Genomic DNA, 22,100 nt, shown 5'->3' on the forward strand with positions numbered 1-22,100 from the left:
AGCCAATTTTCTATTAAAATCAGGGTCTTTTCTAACTGACCTCTGACCTTTGAGCAGTAGTGTGTACTGTATGCTTGTATGTAACTGTATCTGACCTGGATTTTATCACCAGTTTCAAATAAGAATCTTCTTTAAAGTCTGTCTTTCAATACAAATGAAGTTAAACTTTATCAAGGCTGATGGTAAACTGTCCCTAACAAGTCCACTTTATTGCGTGCTCATTGACTTTCTCCTATCAGAGCTGTTTAACAAGTCCACTTTATACATGCTTATTAATCTATCACGCTTATCAGTGGCTCATGGTTGCTTAAAGCCTATGTCTGAACTTGACCACAGAGCCAGAGCATCGTTCAATCTTGGCAACAGCTCCAGGATGACAAACTCCACTTTCTCTGCATCAAAACAGCTCATAACTTTTTAACAGTCTCTCCTGATAGCCTCATATCATCTGCTCTAATCAATAACCATACACTATCATTACAATGTAGACTACAGCTCAAAAGTCTGAGGTGAATTAGAAATGTCTTGTTTTCAGAATAGACTCAAATTTGGTTTCAGATTGAATCACAGCAATTTATCAAAAATAATCATATAAATGCTTAATATTAACACTGATCACAAATCATGAATGATTTTTAATAGAATATCTACAGAGGTGTTCAGAGATCCATTTTCAGCATTAATCCCTCCTGTGTTCAGTGGTACATTGTCTTATCTAATGCAAGCTTAACACATTAAAGCCAAACTTATCACTCAAACAGCTTTTTAAGAGATTTTAGCACAAACTGAAACTATTGTGGTGATTAAAGAAACAATAAATGTGTCTGGATCATCCCAGTGTTTGTTTTTAACCTCATGAAACCAAGTTTCCATTTTCCTCTAAAGGGGCTGCAACACCCAGCTGCACAAAACCTTCACTTTTTTTTAACAGTTTCACTGTTTTAATATTTTTCATTTCTTACAATCAGAATTCTCCAATAGATTTTTAGAAGAAATTCTTTTTTTTCATGCATCACCAACTGACCCTTTTATGTTAACGTCTCAATCTCCAGCCTAACCTCATTGAATTTTGCTTAGCAAAGTACTTTTCAACTCTAATAATTAGTAAGATTATATTTCTTATCATCTGTTGGTCGTCTGACCTGATAAACTTCAATGAGCATTATAACACAGGAATGATTGTCTCTAAAAATGGGCTCCTGCACGCTTGCAGACATTTTTCCATCACAACTTATGGATGATGAAGGATTTGATTAAAGCTGTGAAACATTACTGATAAACTTCATGTGATGTTGCATTAAAGCCAATTTTCTATTAAAATCAGGGTCTTTTCTAACTGACCTCTGACCTTTGAGCAGTAGTGTGTACTGTATGCTTGTATGTAACTGTATCTGACCTGGATTTTATCACCAGTTTCAAATAAGAATCTTCTTTAAAGTCTGTCTTTCAATACAAATGAAGTTAAACTTTATCAAGGCTGATGGTAAACTGTCCCTAACAAGTCCACTTTATTGCGTGCTCATTGACTTTCTCCTATCAGAGCTGTTTAACAAGTCCACTTTATACATGCTTATTAATCTATCACGCTTATCAGTGGCTCATGGTTGCTTAAAGCCTATGTCTGAACTTGACCACAGAGCCAGAGCATCGTTCAATCTTGGCAACAGCTCCAGGATGACAAACTCCACTTTCTCTGCATCAAGACAGCTCATAACTTTTTAACAGTCTCTCCTGATAGCCTCATATCATCTGCTCTAATCAATAACCATACGCTATCATTACAATGTAGACTACAGCTCAAAAGTCTGAGGTGAATTAGAAATGTCTTGTTTTCAGAATAGACTCAAATTTGGTTTCAGATTGAATCACAGCAATTTATCAAAATAATCATATAAATGCTTAATATTAACACTGATCACAAATCATGAATGATTTTTAATAGAATATCTACAGAGGTGTTCAGAGATCCATTTTCAGCATTAATCCCTCCTGTGTTCAGTGGTACATTGTCTTATCTAATGCAAGCTTAACACATTAAAGCCAAACTTATCACTCAAACAGCTTTTTAAGAGATTTTATCACAAACTGAAACTATTGTGGTGATTAAAGAAACAATAAATGTGTCTGGATCATCCCAGTGTTTGTTTTTAACCTCATGAAACCAAGTTTCCATTTTCCTCTAAAGGGGCTGCAACACCCAGCTGCACAAAACCTTCACTTTTTTTTAACAGTTTCACTGTTTTAATATTTTTCATTTCTTACAATCAGAATTCTCCAATAGATTTTTAGAAGAAATTCTTTTTTTTCATGCATCACCAACTGACCCTTTTATGTTAACGTCTCAATCTCCAGCCTAACCTCATTGAATTTTGCTTAGCAAAGTACTTTTCAACTCTAATAATTAGTAAGATTATATTTCTTATCATCTGTTGGTCGTCTGACCTGATAAACTTCAATGAGCATTATAACACAGGAATGATTGTCTCTAAAAATGGGCTCCTGCACGCTTGCAGACATTTTTCCATCACAACTTATGGATGATGAAGGATTTGATTAAAGCTGTGAAACATTACTGATAAACTTCATGTGATGTTGCATTAAAGCCAATTTTCTATTAAAATCAGGGTCTTTTCTAACTGACCTCTGACCTTTGAGCAGTAGTGTGTACTGTATGCTTGTATGTAACTGTATCTGACCTGGATTTTATCACCAGTTTCAAATAAGAATCTTCTTTAAAGTCTGTCTTTCAATACAAATGAAGTTAAACTTTATCAAGGCTGATGGTAAACTGTCCCTAACAAGTCCACTTTATTGCGTGCTCATTGACTTTCTCCTATCAGAGCTGTTTAACAAGTCCACTTTATACATGCTTATTAATCTATCACGCTTATCAGTGGCTCATGGTTGCTTAAAGCCTATGTCTGAACTTGACCACAGAGCCAGAGCATCGTTCAATCTTGGCAACAGCTCCAGGATGACAAACTCCACTTTCTCTGCATCAAGACAGCTCATAACTTTTTAACAGTCTCTCCTGATAGCCTCATATCATCTGCTCTAATCAATAACCATACACTATCATTACAATGTAGACTACAGCTCAAAAGTCTGAGGTGAATTAGAAATGTCTTGTTTTCAGAATAGACTCAAATTTGGTTTCAGATTGAATCACAGCAATTTATCAAAAATAATCATATAAATGCTTAATATTAACACTGATCACAAATCATGAATGATTTTTAATAGAATATCTACAGAGGTGTTCAGAGACCCATTTTCAGCAATAATCCCTCCTGTGTTCAGTGGTACATTGTCTTATCTAATGCAAGCTTAACACATTAAAGCCAAACTTATCACTCAAAACAGCTTTTTAAGAGATTTTAGCACAAACTGAAACTATTGTGGTGATTAAAGAAACAATAAATGTGTCTGGATCATCCCAGTGTTTGTTTTTAACCTCATGAAACCAAGTTTCCATTTTCCTCTAAAGGGGCTGCAACACCCAGCTGCACAAAACCTTCACTTTTTTTTAACAGTTTCACTGTTTTAATATTTTTCATTTCTTACAATCAGAATTCTCCAATAGATTTTTAGAAGAAATTTTTTTTTTCATGCATCACCAACTGACCCTTTTATGTTAACGTCTCAATCTCCAGCCTAACCTCATTGAATTTTTCTTAGCAAAGTACTTTTCAACTCTAATAATTAGTAAGATTATATTTCTTATCATCTGTTGGTCGTCTGACCTGATAAACTTCAATGAGCATTATAACACAGGAATGATTGTCTCTAAAAATGGGCTCCTGCACGCTTGCAGACATTTTTCCATCACAACTTATGGATGATGAAGGATTTGATTAAAGCTGTGAAACATTACTGATAAACTTCATGTGATGTTGCATTAAAGCCAATTTTCTATTAAAATCAGGGTCTTTTCTAACTGACCTCTGACCTTTGAGCAGTAGTGTGTACTGTATGCTTGTATGTAACTGTATCTGACCTGGATTTTATCACCAGTTTCAAATAAGAATCTTCTTTAAAGTCTGTCTTTCAATACAAATGAAGTTAAACTTTATCAAGGCTGATGGTAAACTGTCCCTAACAAGTCCACTTTATTGCGTGCTCATTGACTTTCTCCTATCAGAGCTGTTTAACAAGTCCACTTTATACATGCTTATTAATCTATCACGCTTATCAGTGGCTCATGGTTGCTTAAAGCCTATGTCTGAACTTGACCACAGAGCCAGAGCATCGTTCAATCTTGGCAACAGCTCCAGGATGACAAACTCCACTTTCTCTGCATCAAGACAGCTCATAACTTTTTAACAGTCTCTCCTGATAGCCTCATATCATCTGCTCTAATCAATAACCATACGCTATCATTACAATGTAGACTACAGCTCAAAAGTCTGAGGTGAATTAGAAATGTCTTGTTTTCAGAATAGACTCAAATTTGGTTTCAGATTGAATCACAGCAATTTATCAAAATAATCATATAAATGCTTAATATTAACACTGATCACAAATCATGAATGATTTTTAATAGAATATCTACAGAGGTGTTCAGAGATCCATTTTCAGCATTAATCCCTCCTGTGTTCAGTGGTACATTGTCTTATCTAATGCAAGCTTAACACATTAAAGCCAAACTTATCACTCAAACAGCTTTTTAAGAGATTTTATCACAAACTGAAACTATTGTGGTGATTAAAGAAACAATAAATGTGTCTGGATCATCCCAGTGTTTGTTTTTAACCTCATGAAACCAAGTTTCCATTTTCCTCTAAAGGGGCTGCAACACCCAGCTGCACAAAACCTTCACTTTTTTTTAACAGTTTCACTGTTTTAATATTTTTCATTTCTTACAATCAGAATTCTCCAATAGATTTTTAGAAGAAATTCTTTTTTTTCATGCATCACCAACTGACCCTTTTATGTTAACGTCTCAATCTCCAGCCTAACCTCATTGAATTTTGCTTAGCAAAGTACTTTTCAACTCTAATAATTAGTAAGATTATATTTCTTATCATCTGTTGGTCGTCTGACCTGATAAACTTCAATGAGCATTATAACACAGGAATGATTGTCTCTAAAAATGGGCTCCTGCACGCTTGCAGACATTTTTCCATCACAACTTATGGATGATGAAGGATTTGATTAAAGCTGTGAAACATTACTGATAAACTTCATGTGATGTTGCATTAAAGCCAATTTTCTATTAAAATCAGGGTCTTTTCTAACTGACCTCTGACCTTTGAGCAGTAGTGTGTACTGTATGCTTGTATGTAACTGTATCTGACCTGGATTTTATCACCAGTTTCAAATAAGAATCTTCTTTAAAGTCTGTCTTTCAATACAAATGAAGTTAAACTTTATCAAGGCTGATGGTAAACTGTCCCTAACAAGTCCACTTTATTGCGTGCTCATTGACTTTCTCCTATCAGAGCTGTTTAACAAGTCCACTTTATACATGCTTATTAATCTATCACGCTTATCAGTGGCTCATGGTTGCTTAAAGCCTATGTCTGAACTTGACCACAGAGCCAGAGCATCGTTCAATCTTGGCAACAGCTCCAGGATGACAAACTCCACTTTCTCTGCATCAAGACAGCTCATAACTTTTTAACAGTCTCTCCTGATAGCCTCATATCATCTGCTCTAATCAATAACCATACACTATCATTACAATGTAGACTACAGCTCAAAAGTCTGAGGTGAATTAGAAATGTCTTGTTTTCAGAATAGACTCAAATTTGGTTTCAGATTGAATCACAGCAATTTATCAAAATAATCATATAAATGCTTAATATTAACACTGATCACAAATCATGAATGATTTTTAATAGAATATCTACAGAGGTGTTCAGAGACCCATTTTCAGCAATAATCCCTCCTGTGTTCAGTGGTACATTGTCTTATCTAATGCAAGCTTAACACATTAAAGCCAAACTTATCACTCAAAACAGCTTTTTAAGAGATTTTAGCACAAACTGAAACTATTGTGGTGATTAAAGAAACAATAAATGTGTCTGGATCATCCCAGTGTTTGTTTTTAACCTCATGAAACCAAGTTTCCATTTTCCTCTAAAGGGGCTGCAACACCCAGCTGCACAAAACCTTCACTTTTTTTTAACAGTTTCACTGTTTTAATATTTTTCATTTCTTACAATCAGAATTCTCCAATAGATTTTTAGAAGAAATTTTTTTTTTCATGCATCACCAACTGACCCTTTTATGTTAACGTCTCAATCTCCAGCCTAACCTCATTGAATTTTTCTTAGCAAAGTACTTTTCAACTCTAATAATTAGTAAGATTATATTTCTTATCATCTGTTGGTCGTCTGACCTGATAAACTTCAATGAGCATTATAACACAGGAATGATTGTCTCTAAAAATGGGCTCCTGCACGCTTGCAGACATTTTTCCATCACAACTTATGGATGATGAAGGATTTGATTAAAGCTGTGAAACATTACTGATAAACTTCATGTGATGTTGCATTAAAGCCAATTTTCTATTAAAATCAGGGTCTTTTCTAACTGACCTCTGACCTTTGAGCAGTAGTGTGTACTGTATGCTTGTATGTAACTGTATCTGACCTGGATTTTATCACCAGTTTCAAATAAGAATCTTCTTTAAAGTCTGTCTTTCAATACAAATGAAGTTAAACTTTATCAAGGCTGATGGTAAACTGTCCCTAACAAGTCCACTTTATTGCGTGCTCATTGACTTTCTCCTATCAGAGCTGTTTAACAAGTCCACTTTATACATGCTTATTAATCTATCACGCTTATCAGTGGCTCATGGTTGCTTAAAGCCTATGTCTGAACTTGACCACAGAGCCAGAGCATCGTTCAATCTTGGCAACAGCTCCAGGATGACAAACTCCACTTTCTCTGCATCAAGACAGCTCATAACTTTTTAACAGTCTCTCCTGATAGCCTCATATCATCTGCTCTAATCAATAACCATACACTATCATTACAATGTAGACTACAGCTCAAAAGTCTGAGGTGAATTAGAAATGTCTTGTTTTCAGAATAGACTCAAATTTGGTTTCAGATTGAATCACAGCAATTTATCAAAAATAATCATATAAATGCTTAATATTAACACTGATCACAAATCATGAATGATTTTTAATAGAATATCTACAGAGGTGTTCAGAGACCCATTTTCAGCAATAATCCCTCCTGTGTTCAATGGTACATTGTCTTATCTAATGCAAGCTTAACACATTAAAGCCAAACTTATCACTCAAAACAGCTTTTTAAGAGATTTTAGCACAAACTGAAACTATTGTGGTGATTAAAGAAACAATAAATGTGTCTGGATCATCCCAGTGTTTGTTTTTAACCTCATGAAACCAAGTTTCCATTTTCCTCTAAAGGGGCTGCAACACCCAGCTGCACAAAACCTTCACTTTTTTTTAACAGTTTAACTATTTGAATATTTTTCATTTCTTACAATCAGAATTCTCCAATAGATTTTCAGAAGAAATTTTTTTTTTTCATGCATCACCAACTGACCCTTTTATGTTAACGTCTCAATCTCCAGCCTAACCTCATTGAATTTTGCTTAGCAAAGTACTTTTCAACTAATAATTAGTAAGATTATATTTCTTATCATCTGTTGGTCGTCTGACCTGATAAACTTCAATGAGCATTATAACACAGGAATGATTGTCTCTAAAAATGGGCTCCTGCACGCTTGCAGACATTTTTCCTTCACAACTTATGGATGATGAAGGATTTGATTAAAGCTGTGAAACATTACTGATAAACTTCATGTGATGTTACATTAAAGCCAATTTTCTATTAAAATCAGGGTCTTTTCTAACTGACCTCTGACCTTTGAGCAGTAGTGTGTACTGTATGCTTGTATGTAACTGTATCTGACCTGGATTTTATCACCAGTTTCAAATAAGAATCTTCTTTAAAGTCTGTCTTTCAATACAAATGAAGTTAAACTTTATCAAGGCTGATGGTAAACTGTCCCTAACAAGTCCACTTTATTGCGTGCTCATTGACTTTCTCCTATCAGAGCTGTTTAACAAGTCCACTTTATACATGCTTATTAATCTATCACGCTTATCAGTGGCTCATGGTTGCTTAAAGCCTATGTCTGAACTTGACCACAGAGCCAGAGCATCGTTCAATCTTGGCAACAGCTCCAGGATGACAAACTCCACTTTCTCTGCATCAAGACAGCTCATAACCTTTTAACAGTTTCTCTCTGTCCTCATACTTCTATATATTCTTCTGTAATAGATAACTATACGCTATCATTGTAATCAATCTACACCACAGCTCAAAAGTTTGAAGTCAATTTTCACCTGGTTTATAACCATGTGATCGGTCCACACATCAGTGTCTAAAAAAACGCTCATTTTTATCTGTGTCTATCATCAAAATTTGAGTTGATTGCAAACTCTCCCTAACAAGTTCACTTTATTGCGTGCTCATCAATCTCCTCTACAGCTCAGCTAACTGAAGTCAGTTAGAAACGTCTTTTTATCTTAAAAAAAACAAGATTCTTTTTTATATTTTGTAAATTGGTTTTGAATCCAAATAAATATAATTGCTTAAAACTTGCATTGATCACCAATTATGATTAATGTTTGATAAAACATTAGCTGGTGTATGGATGCAACAATAATGGTGGTGTGTGGATTACAACAATAATAGCGAGTGTGCAGATTATATTACCTATCCTCAGTTTATCACATTAAATCTCATCTTACTAGTGACCCAGTAGCTTTTCCAAATACAGCTGCACTAACCAACATCATTTTTTCAAGTAATATAAAAATCGTTTTTATTTATTACCTTTTTAAACATCCCATTTTTTCTTTCTAATGTCATTAAATCAAGTTTGCCCATTTTTATAAAACATTTGGACCTCCACATCTTTTTAGCGTTCAGTTATTTCCTCAGTGTCACACATGGATTAGTTTTCGTCTCTTTCAATAAGAAAGTCAAATCTTCAGACCTTAAAGCAATCTTTGTTTCTTTCAATCATCTTAATATTTTTAATCTCCTGTAATATAATTGCAGTTAACCAGAGCTTAGCTACTCTGATCTACAGTGATTTTGGGGGTTTGGATTTGTTTTTCACAGGTGCAGAGCCTTTTTCTACAAAATTATGAATAAACTGCATTGTTTAAAAGTACCATTAATCATGTAGACTGACAAGTAACTAAACATGTAACACAGTGATCAGTAGAGAAGAAAGAAAATAACCCATTTACACATTTCTAGTTCAGATCAAAATTATTGTTCTGATTAAGGAAACAGTAAATTTGGCCACGTTATTGTCCTGATCCTCCAATTTTCCCTTTTCAATGTGACTAAATAAAATTCAACTTTTTTTTTTTTTTTAAATAAAAGCAGATGCACACCCAGATATTTCTTACAGTAAGAATCCTCCAACAACCTTTCAAAAGAAACATTTTTTGTCTTTCCTCAATTTTGAGAGCAACTGAACCCACAAACCTGAAGCTCGAGACCCCAAACTAACCAAATGTAATGTTTCCTTAATCAGCACAGTCATTTTTAACTTTTTGTGTGTTATGTTTACTCACAGTTTTGATGCTTGCTTCTTCGACTTGATCCATGATTAGCTTTTCACCGTCGCTCTGCTGTTTTCTCTCTCCTCATGCTTCTCCTTCATGCGTCCTGTCCTCAAATATAATCCAACCTGCCTCCTTGTTTCCTCCTTGACTTGTATTAGCAAAATTTCCAGGTAAATTAAGAGAAATCCAAAAAAGTTTTCCTGTTTCAAAAGCTCTTCCAGTTGCCTGTCTTCTTGTCCTCCTTCAAATGTGCATTTTTCGACTTATGTATTTATTTGAATTCATATTGCCATGACAACATAGCACAGAGCATCATGGTAGTTTAAAGCAGGTGGTTCTGTCCTCTGCAGAAATGCTGGTGTTCCATAGTGATGTAGAAGTATGTTAATAGTCTTGAAACAGACACTCACTGATCCGGTAAGAGCAGGAATTTAACTACAAACCCTCATAGTCCCCATCAGTATTCTTCATTTTGCTCTGCAGCAATGGTCACAGTGGCTGCTTTAAGTACGTTTGCCCCATAGAAATCCACTGATGTTCAGTGAGTCCCTTTGATACATATTTAGACCTTCATAATTTTCAGGGTGCATGAGTGTTATATCTCCATCTCATCCTAAACATTTTACCAACCAACACGTTCTCACTCCCAACTCGTCAAACGTGTGACGCATGGTCAGGCTCCCTCTGCTTCACTTATTGACGTGCAGGGTCCTCTCATTGAATACTATAGAGCTCCCTTAACGTTGCTTATTGACGACAAGAGATTGCCGCGGAAGAGCCTGTTGTCCGTATATTTATATATTTCCGAAATCACATTGTATTTATAGAATGACTATTAAAAGTCAGCGAGTGTCAGTAATGTTAATGTGGTTATGTTAGTAATACACCGAGTGCTAATATAACAGCTTTAAGATGCATTTGTAGATATTATTACGTGTTTTACCGTCTTTATGGTGCTAGCTTAAAGTTACGGTGTAAACGTTAGCTTATATTGTAGTAAAGCTGTTACTGTTTACACGATGTTAGCACAGAAATATTAGCTTCTGTCATGACTGATGAAGTTACTAGTTAATAAAGTTTTCAGTAAAGTGTTTAATCGCAGCCACAGATTGACAGCAAATATCTCGATTAGCTTCAGTGCATCTATAATAAATATGTGCAAGTTTCAGTGCTTCGTTTAAACTGTATGATACTTATACTGATCCAGGGTCAGTGTAAAATACAATCCTAGCTGTGTGAACAAAGCCTGGCTCCTTTAATCCTGCATGACAAACCTCAGAATGCAGGTTATTATTACTCTTTCCTGCTGGCACACCTGTCACACCTGAGAGTCAGCTAGAAACTTACAGTGACGTGGACATCATGCAAAGACTGCCAGACTCTGTAATACTGCAAATGATCAGTGACTCATGTTAACACTAAACTTTAAACAGTACCTCTGTGTCTCTGTGTGCTGAACATCTAGGATTGAGTCAGGCTGCATTGACTGTGGGACTTTAATGTGTTAAAAGCAGGTTGAAGACGGCTCAGAAACATTTGAAGATTAAAATTTTGCATTATGGCTGCTGGTGGTTTGTAAAGCCTCTACTCAGCTGTATTTTTGTTACTAATTTATGTTTGTTGTTGTTTAACACAGATTTCAGAAGAGCAAATATGCTTAATAGTTTAACTAGATTTCATTTGTCAGTGTGGGTCTGCTGAGTCACCTGAAGAACTCATTTCATTCATTCTCCACATGATGTTCATTTACAGAAATGTTTCACAGGAACTGATTTCTCCCAAAGGGTGAACTAGTGTGTTTCCATAGATTACCTCTGTATGAATGTACTTCTTAAATGAAGGCAAGTGTTTGTCCTTTTTTGTTCCTCAGGTACAGTACGTGATATCAAGGGCAGGCGGTCAACACTGGGGGTAGACAAGAAGCAGACGTACTTCCAAGAGGGAGCTGCAGTGAGGACACAGCCAGGTCACTGAGGTCAGAGGTCAGAATCTGAAACAGCTCAGGTTTGGATTTTAGGTGTTATAAAAAATCAAAATGTATTTATAAAGAAACCTTTAAATAATAGTCATAATTATGATTATTATAAGAAATATCAAACATTTAAGTGGATTTTCTGTTACACATATTGTGTTAGCCCTGCAATAAACTGGCAGCCTGTCTTTGTCCTGTATCAGCTGGGATAGGCTTCATCCTCCCGCAACCCTGAATTGGATACATTGTATTCCAATTATGTAATCTGATCATTTACAAACTCAAGGTATCTAATCAAAATGTAAGTAATAATTATAAAATGGGAAAGCAGAAATAAGTGTGACATGAATGTGATTGTGTGAGCTGACATAGAGGACAGCTAAATGTAGTCTGAAAAACCTTTGTTGTCAAGTTTGCAGGTATATCAGCACGAGACATTCTTACATAGAAGAGACTGTTAAAGTCTCTAACTCAGTGAAGCATTATTGGTCCCGTCTGTTTGGATAAATATAGTAAGTTGATGTATGTCCATTTATTGACACATTTTCTTAAGTGCTTATCCAGTTCAGGATCACAGTGGAGCTGCAGCTGGATATGTTCACTAAATAAACCTTACAAAAGTTAACAATAAACCTGCATCCATGTACGTTGTTGTCCACAGGATGAGAAAATCAAACTGGAAGACTGTGGAACATGTTAATAAATGTTTGTGTGTTTATGCCTGTGTCTTTCACAGGAGGCGCTGGAAGGTTTCCCTAATAGTTCCTGGTGAATCAAAGCAGAACCATAAAGGTTGCTGGATTGCATGATGGCCTTACCCCTGAGCAGTCATCCTGTTAAAGGAGGAACCACTTAGAAGCTGTTTTCAAAGTAGCTGAGCAGATTTCATCTCAAGTAAGCAATTAACTGTTTGTTCGTTTGTTCTGCCACTTAAAGAGCATTTAAGGACATCTTTTGAGTGTCCAGTTGAATTAATTCTACTGGCTCTCATGGTCATTTGTTATTATAGACATATTTTTCATGTTCATCCAGCTATTTAGTAAATTCTATCTATTTAGTAATATCCGTCAGCTATAAAATGTAATATAAATATAAAAATATGTAAATATCTCCTGTCCTTTATGTTTTAATGATGGAAGTCTGTTATCGTGTTACATTAGCATTCCTCACATATCAATGAGATGCTGTACAGTACAATCCTACTGACACAGCAGAGGGATAACGACGGCTATTCAACATCGTTACACGACACATTCGAGCTGCATGACGCAGACAAAGTGACTAAATCATCTTTTTGTGGTTTATTGTCTTCAAACCAGCAGACAAAGCCGATTGCAGAAGATGTCAGAGAAGAACTTCAGGCCGTGTACTGAAAAGGTATTTTTTCTTGCTATCAAAAGACATTTGGAGTGGCAGCTTCTACAACTGGTTGTGCTAAAGTAAAGCTTGCAGTCTAAGAAATCACAGTGTTGATATTCAGCACAAAGAGAAAAGCTCACTTGTTTGAATTTATTTACAATCATAGCTTTATAAATTCTGACTGTAAACAGCTTTTACAGCTTTGATATTGTTTGACACTCGATATCAGGTGATAGGGTTTAATTTAAAGGTTTCTGTGTCCCAATGAGCCATTTACACTGATCAGTGTCAGTTTAACTGTAACACATTCATTATTTAGATTCAACAAAGAAATAACTGAATGTAAAAAATGGCAGCCCTCAGGCCAGGTTTAGAGAGATATATGCATGCATTATGAAATTTATGTATCCCAGATAATTGTTATTCATCTAGTCATGGCAGACCTACCTCTTCCTCCCAAGTTAACTGCAACCCAAAAGAACTAGTGGGGCTATTTACACACTCACAACCAGTGTGGGGTAAAAAGAGCCACCAAAAAGCTGTCAGCAACAGATGTGCTAGAAGAGTTAGAAACTCTACTTATGGAGAAACTTTCTAAGTCTAACAGGGGACAGGTACTCCTGCCCAAATAACATGATATAACCCCACGTACAGCCCAGCCATAAAATGAACCAAGTCATTTAGTTAAAGACAGCATGGGACCAAATGCATGTAACCAGCCTGCATCAACCTGACATTTCTTCCTCCTGAATTAAATGAATGAATGGATGAAAGTTAAATGACTACAAACCTAAAGCCACTAGTTCCCACACTGGAGCTCCCTGACACTGTGTGTTAACCGTATTTAGCTTGTATCAACAGTTGTAACAGGCTAAGCCACCTGAGACACTGCATTGAATGATTGTTCCTGTCTTAATGATTTCAGCTGACTGGTTTCAGCTCAGATGTTCTGCTTTTTCCTTTCAGTAGATCAAAGCAGCTCGTGCTCCTTCTGCTTCCATTTTAGAAGAAGAAGAAGAAGGCGAAGGCTTCAGCGAAGTGGCGTTCATGGTCTCAGTGAACAGTCACGGTCACACACTGCATGTGGTTTTAAAAGCAACATGTCTGTTCACCACAACAATGGAGATGTGTAATATTAGTGCAGCTACGGTTTGTTTTTGAACATCAGTTCTGTTTTCTACTTTGATCACTTAGACCAAAAAAGTGTTGTTTTCAGATTCTTTCTTTTACATCTATAAACCACCTGTTCATTTTTTTTTATTGCAATTAGTTTCACATAAATGTTAGTTTTTCCTTTATGATCTTTTAATGCTTACACTACACTGTACATGTCTACATTAGAGACATTTCTGTTACCTGTTTCTGTTGACTCAGAGTTGTGAAATGTTCTTTTATTTGATACACAATATGAAGTTCATAATTTTCTTACAAATAAAACTCTAATGACAAACATGAACAGCTGTGCTTATTTCTGAGACATAAGTTTTTGAATGTGTTGATATTTAGACAGTGTGCATCTGTATGCTGAAACTGTAATGGTGAACCTGAGGTGATGGTCAACAGAAGGCAAATATATATCAATATAAAACAATATTGAAGTAATGTCTTTACCCCCTGCAGCGTGTGGACGCTGTGCACGCAATCACCTTATTCACTGTAGTAAACATGCACCGCTAACTCACGTGACTGACTGTCTCCATGGTTACATCGTATATTATTAGCTATGTAAACAGCTTCCAAAGATACCGCCATAGCTCTCTGCAGCTGTAACACTTAAACACTTTGCAAACCATTTCATGTTTTTGATAGTTATGAAGACAGAATATGTTTTTAAGGTCATGCTAGGCGGTTGCTATGGTGGTTGCTGTGGACTTGGGTGGACCGCGTCCGATTCCTGTTATTAGCTGTCCGCCGTAGGAAGGCTGCGTTCCATTTACAAGTAGTGACAGTCTGCCGCAACTCGAACTCAAACCCCGCTTTGTTCTTTAATTATAGGCCTTTTATAGCCGTTCATGACACGCACACATACACATAAAGCACTTTGCCTCACCATGAGAATGCAACTTTACCTAACCTAACCTTTAAAGTATCTGATATAGGATAGATAGAAAAATGAAGCAACCAGAGATTTAATGATGAATACTCTGGGTTCTGTAGTTCACGTTTTACAGTCCTGAATGACTCTTTGCATATAATTTATTGAAGAGGAGTTTAGAATGCACTTTACATTTAGACTGTTGCTGTTTAATTTTTTACATTGTTGCCGTGTTATGTCATGAATAAGGTTCACCTGCTGGGGGTTTGATGGATCAGCTGGACAATACAGTCAAAGACAGACTTCATTCATCATATGCAAGAATCCTAGTTGGATTTTTGTTGTCACTCATGTTTTTGAACCAAATATTGAAAACAATTCTGACAGACTGGATACCTGGTCAGGGTGTACATTACCTTGTACTCAAGCATCCCAGGACAGAGCCCTGCCCTACCATGAGCCTGGGTGGATACGTGGTTATAATATAAAAGGACCAATACTGAATATGAATATTTCATGAAAATTGAATTATAATACAAATTAGTAATAAGGCTTTCTCTGCGCCCTTATCTACCCCATACTCAAAGAGCTGCGGGCAGAGAGGGTGACAGGAGAGGATGGCACTGAAGAGAAGATGCTCGGTTTCTGGAGTCTCCTGGTCCTGTCAGTATTAGTAGGATGCATCTGCTGTGTCTTCTCGTGGATGCTCACCTACCTTGACTCGTTCCAGCCTGGTATGGATTTCCCAACACTGCGGACAGTGGCCCACGTCAGAGACGTTTAATATTGATTACATATGTCTGAATTGCTAACCCTAACCCTAGCTCAACAGACCACAATGCCCTGGACTGTCAGTATTATTACATGCTGTGAACATAAGTAGCTTTGATCACAGTTTATGTTGTAAAAGAGAAGGAATATTGGAAAAAAAGATCAACATTGTGATATTATTTCTTCCAAACTGACCAGAAACATGCTTGTCAGACTCTCACAGCAAAGGATCAGACTCACTGTGCATGACAGCTCAGGCCAATGATGTCTGTTAGATTGTCAGTTGTTTAGTGTGCTTCTGTACGGTTAGGGTCACCATCTCTATTTCAGAATAATTAATATGCGGAAAACACTAAAAGTTGATTGTCTTCCAGTATTCTAGCATAATTAAAAAACTTTGACTTTGTAAGTACATATTATTAGTCCTAATGCCAGTATGATTCTTCATAACTCCTGCTTTGAAATACTGAACTTTATTTGAAAATTTACCTGATGAAAGATAATTTACAGTGGCAGTCTGTCAGGATAATTCTGACTATAAGATCACTGTATTAATCTGAATCCTTCTGAAATGTGCTGTGGATGAATGCTGATGCAACTCACTGTGTGAAAACTGTTAATAAAATGAATCTGTGACACATGCAACACATTCACAGAGGAAGAGGACACAAAGGGAGGACACGCAGAGGCTGTGTTGAAGTCAGAAATCCAAATCTTTAGTCAAAAACAGGCGGCGGTAACAAACAGGAAGACAAGCAGTCCATCAAACAGTCTACAGGGTCAAACATACAGAGAATTCAAACAGCCGTAAAAAATAACTGGACACTGAAAAACTTAAAGCAATGTGTGACGCAATAAAAGGAAGCAGCGCAGTATATTCACTGAATTATCATCAATTACGAAAGAGAAAAACGACGATTTCTAAGGATTATTTTCTTAAATGCAGTTAGAGTGTGGCTGGTAAAGATGGAAACATACAGAATGTAAACTGTGTGAGTTTGGTGAACTTTGTTAGTAACAAATGAGGTAAAAAACAACAACCCCAAAACAGACAAAACACAGAAAGAGGCTCTCAGTATTCATTAATAATTAGAAAGAAAAATTGTGGTCGTGGATTTTTACAGTCTTAGTTCCGCTCGCTGTCATCATTATAATCATCATGATCAATGGCGAGGTCCTTAGGTGGGTGGGGCTGTCTCTGGTGATGTCACCATGAAGGAACAGCATCTGGCACGTGTTGCTGAAACATCCCAGTACACTGGTGTAGTTTCCTCTCCAGCTGTTGGACATTTGACACTTGAACATTAAGGGGAAGAAGAAGAAACAGTGTTAGGTCAGGTGACCACATGGTTTCTAAAGTAACTGACAGGAAGTAACCAGGCCGTTAGAAATGGATGGCATGTGTTTAGAGTTACTGGAGTTGGGTAACTCTACTTACCAAAAGCAGAAGCACACAGATGACAGATCAGATGCTGAATGTTGCAGGAACATGCTCATGTGTGGTGGTCATTCAGTGCTGCTCCGGCAGGTTAGACAGTCCAAGACTGATATCCTGCCCATCTGAGAGTTTGAAAACACACATGCAAAGATTTATTTTGTATTACAGTCAAAGTTGGATGTTCATTTTTGTCCTTTAAAAATGTTTGTGTATTTGAAAGCACTAACATTTAAGGATGACTTGGATTGTCTCCTTTAAAGGGGAGACAAGTGTATCCACTGATCTACGTCACTTAAACTGGATGATGACTCCTCTCCCCCTCACTCAGAAACACTCCTAATATAACCAAGCAAATAAATAATATTGAAGATTTACTTACATCATTACAAAAACATCAAAAACATCTCCCTTTGATTCTATTTCTCCATTCCTGCTGAACATCAGGCAACAAATATCTCAATAAATCACAGTAAAATGTAAAGCACATATTTTCTCTGCTTTGTCTAACCTCTGCAGAGCCTCTGTCAAGAAAAACATATCTGTAAGCATAAAACAAATATACATTTCATAACACGTCACTGGACAAACCTCGGTCAGTTGATTTCCTCTGTGCAGTGCAGACGAACATCAGTCAGCAAGTCAAGGTGGTGAGATGGACTGGTGTCCTTTGTGACTCTGCTGGTTCTTCTGAGGAAACACCACCGTCTCTCCACACCGTCACCATCTGTGAGCACAAACTGCTGCTCTGCCAGCATGTAGGAAATCAGATATCACACACACAGGGGTGAAGAAACATTAGAGCTCAACTTTGGATACTTTAGATCTAAACAGATCAAAGTAGCTCTTAGTTTCAACAATCAGTGAGCAGACAAACAATGATACCATACTGATTCTGTATGAATACAATATGGTATTTTCAATACAGGTGTCAAATTAATTTATTAAAACTAATACAGATATATGTATATATATTTTTTGATAAATTAGTTTGCTAAATTATAAGAATATATATATATTTTTTTTTCATTTAACAATTGCAACTGAAAGAAATTAAATATTGAACAAAAATATATTGTCACATTCTGAGCATGCTCAGCACGCTGACAGACTTGAAGTTGCTACAGATTTTAAGAAGTGATAATTATAGGGAAAAAACTTCTCTTTTTCATCCGTTTAATCAAACATTTGATGCCTCAGCTGTCTCAGTCCTATAGCGTTCTGCAACTACAACTAACCTGAAGCTTGGATTTGGCTGCAGGTGCCCCTGTACATCCTTCTCAGCAGCACACATGTGGGTACCATTTAATCCCACTTCTTCCTGAGCTTTGCTTCATCACAAGACCAAAGGTGGCATCCCGTGTCACAGTCTTATCATCATCCAGAAGAAACATTTGAAGAAACATCATGGAGAAGAAACATTTACACGCCTCCTGGTTTTGTTTTCTGATCCTGCAAAAAGACTGAGGACAACGAAGCCCAGAGAACACGAGATACACAACATCCAACATTCAGACTCAACAGCCTCCATAAATGAAGAGCACCAGGTTGGTTCAGTTATAGTAGATATAAGCATACTTCACATTACTGGGTATGAATAATAATGAGGGGGCAAACTTTGAAGATGCAGAGCATGATGTCCCATCATCAGACTGCAAACAAACATCCACCAGGCTTCTTTGTTGCCAAAATTGATGATTCTCCTATCAGGGATCAGTAGCGTGTATTAACCTGTGGTATAAGCAGCAGTCACTGAAATATTACTGTTTCAGATAAGAAATCTAGGACATAAAAGCCAGGGTGGGAGGGATCTCTGCAAACTGACTTACCTCTGCAAGTGTGAAGCTCAACAAAAATCTGACTCTCCAGTCACAGACAAACAAAAAACTCCAGCTGGGAGATAGAAAACGCTGTCTGGGTCTTGCTGGATGTTGCTGGTCAGAGTCCACACATTAGCAGAGTGCTTCTTGGTCCCACTGACCCATGTGGACAGCGACTGTGGAGAACTGTTCTGGAAAACAGAGAAGAGAATTAAAATAACAAAAAGCCAAACAGGATTTCCACAAAGACTCTCTTGGAATCAGCAATCAAAAAATCACTGGTTCATATTTCAATTAAATATGAACAGGTTCCTTAAATGTACGCAGTTCAGATCTGATTTAATTTAATTTCCTTCACACAGCACATTTGTCCAGGATGACAGGTAAACATAGAATTAATCTCAGGTAACATGACTCATAGTAGAGATTCAGTAAGAAAGATTGCTAGCTCTAATATTATTACCACACAATCCAAGGACACACCAACAGCTCAGATTTGTAGAACTATTTAAACAAATGTCTTCTGAATATTCAATTCAGGTTCACAGTGGGAGGGTGGGGGGTGTCGTGGAATTTTTTAAATAAAGTCTGCAACACAGAAAGAGCTGTGATCAAGCTATTTATTACTGCGCCAACACACATCAAACATCACAGTTCAGTCATGTCAGCGCTGCCACAGAAGTTGTGCTCCTACTCCTTTATGCATTCCAAGGAAGAGGGAGGAAGTTACAAACTGATCCTACCACACTTCACGTGTCTCGCTATGAAACCTAACGGATCAATGGTTATGCTGTTTTGTGCCCTTGGCCTTATCAGCACCTGTAAAGGGAGTTGTTTTCTCAAACTGCTGACGCTGAAGTAAGTTCATCTAGTTTTAGAAACTTTCACTGAACAGTCTATAACAGTGTCACAACTAAGCATATGCATAAGCACTTAAATACTTTAAATGAGAATAACAGAAAATTTCTTTTACAGAGGCTAGAGCCTGTCCCAGTAGTCATAGGTAGAGCACACCTGGACAGGTCACCAGTCTGTCAGAGGACAAACACAGAGACAGACATCAGAGTAACAAATCTATTTAAAATTAATGTAAGTTTGCTGCAGCTGTATGTATGAACATGTGTTTCTGTGCTCACAGTCCACCTCTCAGGAACCTGCAGTTCATTTTTAGTCTACTTTAAACAGACCTCACAAAAGGCTGATGTGGCTGGATCAGTAGTCTGATTTAAGTACGATACCTTTGGCCAGGGATTAATCTGGTACATCGCTTCACTGCAGTCTTACGTATTTTCCCCACACCTGAATTAAAAAAATACTGATATATACAAATAACAGCTTCAGCTGATGCAGCCTGACTCAATCCTAAATGTTCAGCACACACAGAGAGACACAGAGATACCGTTTAAAGTTTAGTGTTAACATGAGTCACTGATCATTTGCAGTATTACAGAGTCTGGCAGTCTTTGCATGATGTCCACGTCACTGTGAGTTTCTAGCTGACTCTCAGGTGTGACAGGTGTGCCAGCAGGAAAGAGTAATAATAACCTGCATTCTGAGGTTTGTCATGCAGGATTAAAGGAGCCAGGCTTTGTTCACACAGCTAGGATTGTATTTTACACTGACCTTGGGTCAGTATAAGTATCATACAGTTTAAACGAAGCACTGAAACTTGCACATATTTATTATAGATGCACTGAAGCTAATCGAGATATTTGCTGTCAATCTGTGGCTGCGATTAAACACTTTACTGAAAACTTTATTAACTAGTAACTTCATCAGTCATGACAGAAGCTAATATTTCTGTGCTAACATCGTTTAAACAGTAACAGCTTTACTACAATATAAGCTAACGTTTACACCGTAACTTTAAGCTAGCACCATAAAGACGGTAAAACACGTAATAATATCTACAAGCTGTTATATTAGCACTCGGTGTATTACTAACATAAGCACATTAACATTACTGACACTGGCTGACTTTTAATAGTCATTCTATAAATGCTGTCTGTTTAAATGGTCTTACCTGTACACACTGCTGTATCCACCGGATTCCAGCCAGAGTGGATTCTGGATCCTCCATCTGGATGGATGAGAACAACCTTCTGAACAATCTAGCAGGAGATGGCCCATATCTATGGGACTGATTTGTGCTAATAACGCCCATTGTATGGACTGATAACATCCGAAGCGGGTGAATAAAGTCACCCAGTCGCTAGCTGTGCCATTACCCAGCATACATCACTCCCTCCATAAATGCAATAAACGATACAAAAGTATCGTTCTACCTGTTTTTCCAGGTAGTTGTTTACATTATATAATTTATTGTGTTCAGTATACGTCACTACAATGTGATTTCGGAAATATATAAATATACGGACAACAGGCTCTTCCGCGGCAATCTCTTGTCGTCAATAAGCAACGTTAAGGGAGCTCTATAGTATTCAATGAGAGGACCCTGCATGTCAATAAGTGAAGCAGAGGGAGCCTGACCATGCGTCACACGTTTGACGAGTTGGGAGTGAGAACGTGTTGGTTGGTAAAATGTTTAGGATGAGATGGAGATATAACACTCATGCACCCTGAAAATTATGAAGGTCTAAATATGTATCAAAGGGACTCACTGAACATCAGTGGATTTCTATGGGGCAAACGTACTTAAAGCAGCCACTGTGACCATTGCTGCAGAGCAAAATGAAGAATACTGATGGGGACTATGAGGGTTTGTAGTTAAATTCCTGCTCTTACCGGATCAGTGAGTGTCTGTTTCAAGACTATTAACATACTTCTACATCACTATGGAACACCAGCATTTCTGCAGAGGACAGAACCACCTGCTTTAAACTACCATGATGCTCTGTGCTATGTTGTCATGGCAATATGAATTCAAATAAATACATAAGTCAAAAAATGCACATTTGAAGGAGGACAAGAAGACAGGCAACTGGAAGAGCTTTTGAAACAGGAAAACTTTTTTGGATTTCTCTTAATTTACCTGGAAATTTTGCTAATACAAGTCAAGGAGGAAACAAGGAGGCAGGTTGGATTATATTTGAGGACAGGACGCATGAAGGAGAAGCATGAGGAGAGAGAAAACAGCAGAGCGACGGTGAAAAGCTAATCATGGATCAAGTCGAAG

General features: G+C 37.1%; 2 long non-coding RNA genes across 7 annotated transcripts; one reads left to right on the top strand and one right to left on the bottom strand.

Annotated features, from left to right (window-relative positions):
* The first annotated feature begins 11,138 nt into the window (after positions 1-11,138).
* On the top strand, positions 11,139-14,087 carry LOC146360476 (uncharacterized). 2 transcript variants are annotated; one of them, XR_014799709.1, is made up of 4 exons: positions 11,139-11,554; positions 12,281-12,438; positions 12,864-12,921; positions 13,870-14,087. It is a non-coding gene; the product is annotated as an uncharacterized LOC146360476 (long non-coding RNA). The 2 variants fall into 2 exon arrangements; XR_014799708.1 differs by having other exon boundaries at positions 11,139-12,438.
* Positions 14,088-15,494: 1,407 nt separating this feature from the next.
* On the bottom strand, positions 15,495-21,828 carry LOC146360477 (uncharacterized). Of its 5 annotated transcripts, none has more exons than XR_014799706.1 (5): positions 18,383-19,327; positions 17,736-17,892; positions 17,375-17,483; positions 17,148-17,269; positions 15,495-17,005 (listed from the first exon to the last, which is right to left on the bottom strand). It is a non-coding gene; the product is annotated as an uncharacterized LOC146360477 (long non-coding RNA). The 5 variants fall into 5 exon arrangements; XR_014799707.1 differs by having other exon boundaries at positions 16,192-17,005; positions 17,148-17,483; positions 18,383-18,607; positions 18,762-19,327; XR_014799705.1 differs by adding an exon at positions 20,988-21,828 and having other exon boundaries at positions 16,197-17,005; positions 17,148-17,483; positions 18,383-19,155.
* Between the last annotated feature and the right edge of the window lie 272 nt (positions 21,829-22,100).

Source organism: Perissodus microlepis, unplaced genomic scaffold, assembly GCF_051167445.1.
Source record: "Perissodus microlepis isolate ML-2025 ecotype Zambia unplaced genomic scaffold, ASM5116744v1 scaffold_56, whole genome shotgun sequence".
NCBI classification, from domain to species: domain Eukaryota; kingdom Metazoa; phylum Chordata; class Actinopteri; order Cichliformes; family Cichlidae; genus Perissodus; species Perissodus microlepis.